The sequence below is a fragment of the Taudactylus pleione genome, unplaced genomic scaffold (assembly GCF_031769625.1).
Source record: "Taudactylus pleione unplaced genomic scaffold, aTauple2 ptg000202l, whole genome shotgun sequence".
In the NCBI taxonomy this organism is placed as follows: Eukaryota; Metazoa; Chordata; class Amphibia; order Anura; family Myobatrachidae; genus Taudactylus; species Taudactylus pleione.
This window is the reverse complement of record NW_028284604.1, coordinates 1,340,339-1,346,283: the sequence shown is the minus strand read 5'-3', so window position 1 is coordinate 1,346,283 and position 5,945 is coordinate 1,340,339. Positions and strand designations below refer to the sequence as shown.

Here is a 5,945-nt window from a genome sequence, read left to right as displayed (position 1 = left end):
GGCATAGATGATAAATACCAGATACAAGGTGTGTTAGGAAGAATACTTGTAAGTAAATACTTGAAAAGGGGAGATCATAAAAAGGATTTGAAAGACAATTCCATGATAGAAATGCACAGATTGCAGAAACACTTAATGAGAGCCAATGTTGGATTTGCACACACCTACCTCTGAGTGTAGAGGCAGGTATAACTATGCTAGCTCACTTTATCATCCCCATAGACATGATAAATAGAGAATGGTCTTCCCATAAGTGTTCAAATGGGGGCTATACCTGTTTTAACCTTGAACCAAAGTTGCAGTCTGTGGTGGATTTTCCATATCATGATGTATCAGTAGCTAGTAGAATGTATGCTCCTCCTTTACAAGTAAATGTTGCTACAGGGAAACCTGAATTCTGTATGAATATAGATGCTAAAAAATTTAGAAAACAGAAAGTTAGCTTTAAGGACAGAGTAGGTTTGATCCACAACGTAAAAGTTAAAAGTCAAGATTTAGATTATACTAACTGTAGAGGAGCAACCTTTGTAACTAAGATGCCTGGTACTCATTCAGCTGATATGAGCTTTAGTTGGTATTCCATAAACGATAAGGGGTCTTTGGTGGTAAATAAGACTTTTTTTAAGCTACAAGAGGATAGTTGTAATTTTGATAATGCAACCTGTGCTAATGCAGCAGGAAATATCACGGGTTTCTTTATGGCATACATGACGTTCATTTATTCTGGAGTAGCTGGCATGCTGTTGCCAAAGGGTATGTTTTGGGTTTATGGAAAATGGTCCTATTCATGGATTCCTTTATGGCCAAGCGGACAATGGCCCTCAGAGCCGTACGCTCTGAGCAGAGCGCACGCTCTGAATGAGGGCCGGCCTCCATGAAAATGGAGCGTCCTTCTGGACGCTCGTATAGCTGTGGGTCACCACCCACAGGCTATACGAGTATGCATTTTGATGGCCGCGATGGTCGAGACCATCGCGACCATCGAAATTGCGAGCCGGAGCCTGCGGTTGAGGTTTTCAACCGCAAGCTCCGGAGTGATTTTGGCTCTATCAGAGCCAAAATCACTCCCACTGACATCACTAGTGATGTCAGTGGGCCGGCTTTTGACGGGAGGCGTTCCCGTGGGAATGCCCCCGTCAGGGAGGCACGCCCCCGGCACGCCCACCAAAGGGGGCGTGCTGTCAATCAACATTGACAGCATGCCCCCTTTGATCGGACACAACGAGCGAAGGACTTTCCTTCGCTCGTCGCGTCTGGCGCATGCGCACGACGGAGCTCCCTCTGTCGTGCGCATGCTCAGTCCATAACATCGACCCACTTGCGAGTGGACAGCCGCTCGCGAGTGGGTCTGAATCAGGCCCAATGTGCAGTTTCTTATGTAGTTCCCTTTGTGAGAGTTACTGATCACTTAGTTCAATACCCCAGAAATATACCTGTAGAATATGATTTGGTGCCTACTAGTCAGACATGCTTGAAACAAAGTAACAAGATGGAAGTGAAAAAAAATGAGATATATCCTTTAAATTCACAGACAGTGAGCATACTGCCAGTGTACTTTTTCTCTTATATACTATTTTTATGGTAGAAAATGTCATTTCAGAAAAACTGACCTTAATGGATCAGATGATAGAAAAATTGGTTGTCTTTATTAATCAGAAAGTAAAATAAGTTGGCCAAATTTGGAAATCGGCTTTACAGCTGAAGGTGGCACATGTGGTGGTAGGACAAGAATGTTGCACATATATAGATGATAACAAGGCAGAAATCATTGGGCATTTAAAGAAGGTTGAAGAGCTACAAAAAAACTTAAAGAAAATAGGTACTGGAGAAGGGTGGGACCCTTTAGGATGGTTGGGTATAGGTATTGCCAAACTTTTCTCTGTAATAATACAATATGTTATTTTTGCCAAAATGGTGTTAGGCATAGTATATATGTGTATTAAGGGCATGATTCAGAAATGGACGGCATTGCACAGCATTTGTGCAATTACGTCCATTTAAAATGCAAATGCAGAAGGAGGTGACAGACACCTCCTTGCTGCATCTGTGTGATCGCAGTGCTATGACCGAGGTCACAGCCTGGGATCACCATTGGAACAATCGTGACCATCGGTCACAATTGTTGTCCTTTCAGCCAGGCTGCAGTAGCTGCAGCTTATAGTAGCCTGACCTGGTCCTGGAAGCATGCAGACCCTGGTTTCATCCCTCCTGGAAAATGCATTTCCAGGAATGCTGCCCAAAAACATCCCCTCTCCACCACCTAAATGTTGCAGCCTGTAGTAATTGTAGACCAGACTGAGCATGAACAGCTGAGTCCTCAGATTCTTGAAACTTTTCATTTTGGTCCTCTTCTGGGATAAAGATTCACCTTAGCAATAGCAGCAGCCCTAGGCCACAATAATTCCTCTGGGGAATCCTGGATAGGGGAGAAGTCAGTTACCTTTCACAATTTGGATGCAGGAGGACTATGTCGGATCATTAATGAGGAGAATGATGATGAAGGTGTTGGCAGTGGAGATTGCATCTGCTGGGATCTATCCATACTGCTGACAGCTGATACTGAACTACTTGGAATTGTTATTATTTTACAGGATTTTTGAGATTTTCACAAATAATTTGTATGATTCCACTGCAAATGATGTAACAGGGAAGAAGTTCCTAGATGGTTAACGTCCCTACCTGTACTTACTCCAGCTTTACAAATGGTACAGGCTTGACAAATGTTGTGAGGATTTGGGTAAAAATAATTCCACTTGAAAGACGTGGCTTTTTGGTCTTATGCTTAGGCATGACAATGACCTTCTTATCATGGTCAAGAACTGCTGCCACTAGAGGCTGACTTACTTTGACACAAACACCATCCTCATCATCAACATCCTCATTAGTTTAAGATACACAAATATCCCACTCATCCTGTTGTATTTCCACTGTAGCATCCTTAATTTCTCAGTCACCATCTTTACTTTTACTGCTGCTCAACCCCACATTTGCAGAGGGTGTGGAAATGGTGGAAGGAGGCTTCTCTAACAGTACCAGAAATTAAAGATTCACACATAGCACTTGTGTACATGCTTAGACTTTCCTCAGGGATTTATAAAGTTTGTGAACACACAACAAACTGCCTCACAACACTCCTATTAGAAGGGTGGCACACTAATGGCATTACATTTTTTAACACAGAAGTTTTATTACCATTTTATTTAATTGTGCCTGAACACAGAAACAGCCTCACAGTGCCCTTAGTATTAGCAGGGTGGCAGCCTAATAATGACATTATATTTTTTAACACACAAGTTTTATATAAACATTTTTTAACAGTGCCTGAACACTTAACAAACTGCCTCACAGCACTCCTAGTATAAGGGTGGCACCCTAATAATGGCATTATAATTTGTAACACACAAGTGTCATTTAAAAAAAAATAACTGTGCATGAACACACAAATAAACTGCCTCACAGTGCTCCTATTATAAGGGTGGCACCCTATAAATGATGTTATATATATATATTTTTTTTAAAAACAATTTTTATTGAATACCACAGGTGGATTATACAGTCAAGATTGTATATTTGCCTTGTTTCTCATAAATTCTAATTTTATTTTAATCAAAATTTATATAGTTTAACTAAACATTATATAACTAAGTCCAATTAGAGAACTTGGTGAAAAGAAAGAAAAGACAAAAAGAAGAAGGGAAAGGGGGGGGAGTCCTCTACATTTATAGTGCGTTCAGGGAATATTTTGTGATAGCGACCATGTGGTATTTTCAAACACCTTTGTAATCTGCTCATAAGTCTGAGTGGATAGATAGTTGAGGTAAGTTTCCCATTTGTTATAGTATCTAACAACACCTTTTTCAATATCATACATCACCATACGTCTGTCATAATAATGTTAAGCAATTCCAATTTAAGCATTTCTAAAGAAGGAGCTACCCTAGAGATCCATTTCTGCAGAATTAGTTTCTTTGCTAGAGTAACCATTACAGTAAGAAAAGGTAACATTGAAGGGGAAATAAGTGTTGGGAACCAAGAGGTGAAATCAGCAAAAAGGAAAGCTTCCCAAGAAAATGGTAATCTAACTCTAGCAATCTGAGTAATAAAAGTGTGAATTTTATACCAAAACTTCTTTATTTTAGGACACTGCCAAATATTATGTAAAAAAATTGCTGAGGTTGCATGACATTTTGGGCACTTGCTTGGTTCACCTGGGAGCATATGACTTTGCTGTGCTTGGGAAATATACGCTCTATTTAAAAACTTAATATGAGTTTCTTGCAGTCTAGCCGGGCTGAGCCATTTCATAGTGGATGGGAATAAAGTCATAACTCATTCTGGAAAGTTGAAATCTGGAAAATCTTGATGCCAAGATGACCAGACTAATTTCCAAAAACCTAGTACATTATTAGATAGCAAATCATTGTATAAATATTTAAGTTTGTACTTGTTGCTAGAGACCAAAGTGAAAAGAGAATAAAGAGGGGAAGGGGTAGATGGAGCTAGTAGTGATGCATACGAACCAGAAGGTACTTTGCTGTTGATATAGTGTCTAGTTTGTAGGTATAGGAAAAATTGTGAGTTAGGAATATCATAAAAATCCTTCACTTATTGGATGGAATAAAGATTGCCTCTAGTGTCAAAAATGTTTCTGATAGCCGCAATCCCTTTTTGTATACACGACTTGTAATGGGATATTGTAAGGGATTGTGGAAAATCCCCAGAGAGGTATGTATTTAGTAAGATGTGGGTTTGAGCCCAGATGTTTGTTTATAGCAGACCAGGCTTTATAAGTATCCATAAAGGAAATGTTGTGGGTGATTCCTATAGGAAGCTTTGCGCAAGGAATATGCAAAAGGCCGCTGGAGAAAAGGGAAAGAATAATGCCTCCTCAAATTGAAGATTAGTAAAATGGGATTGAGTCAAGAACCAGTCGGAGATATATCTGAACGCTGCTGCATATGAATAGTTCTGAATATCTGGTAGACATAGGCCTCCTCTATCTTTATTGTACAGCAGTCTATTTCTGGCTATTCTTGGTTTTTTGCAATTCCAGATAAATAGCTGGAAGTCTGATGTACATTTTGCTGTATCTGTACCAGTTAAGAACATGGGGAACATCTGGAGAGGATAAGCCAGTTTTGGAAACAGTACCATCTTAATTACTGCAACTCAAGTGGAAAAGGTCATCCAATGCTGGGTTTTTTGTATATTTTTTTCAATAATCCTCTAAATGTTGTAATATGGTGAGAACCTTGCAAATATTGGAAACTGCGTATGGACTACGTCCCCATATGAATCCAGTTTGGTCTGGATGTACCAAGGAAGGCACCACCAATTTAAACCATTCTGCTATTATCTTTGTAAATAGTTTGTAGTCTACATTCAGTAGTGATATTGGGCAGTAAGAAGCAGGCAAGGTTGGAACTCTATTCGGTTTAGGTAGTACCTTTATGATAGCATCCATGAAATAGGCAGGCTGGGGATTGCCAGAGAGAATGGAGTTGTAGAGATTTGTGAAGGGGGTGATTACCGAAGATTGGAGAATTTAGTAAAATTCTCCAGAATAGCCATCAGGGCCCAAGGATGTATTTGGCTTAAGACTTTTAATGGCTGTAGTTACTTTTAATTCAATTATGGGTTGGGTTAGAATTAATCGATGATCATCTGTCAGTTGCGGAAGGACAATTTTGTCCCAAAAAGCCTGTTTATTGACATATCAATATGCTAATGAGTATATAGCTTACAGTAAAAAGTGTGAAGTATGTCCAAAATGGCTGGACCCTCAGTGTGCAAGGAGCCTTTGTCATCAGTTAGGGCCAAAATGGCAGAACTAGTTCTCTCTCCACATAGTAAGTTAGATAAAAGTCTGCCATTTTTGTTGCCGTGCATGTGAAATGTGTATTTGTTATTATGAACTTTTCGATCACCTACCTGCTGCATCAGCA

At 39.8% G+C, this 5,945-nt stretch overlaps 1 pseudogene; it reads left to right on the top strand.

Annotated features, from left to right (window-relative positions):
• The first annotated feature begins 224 nt into the window (after window positions 1–224).
• Window positions 225–2,001, top strand: LOC148518086 (uncharacterized; annotated as a pseudogene).
• The last annotated feature ends 3,944 nt before the right edge of the window (window positions 2,002–5,945 follow it).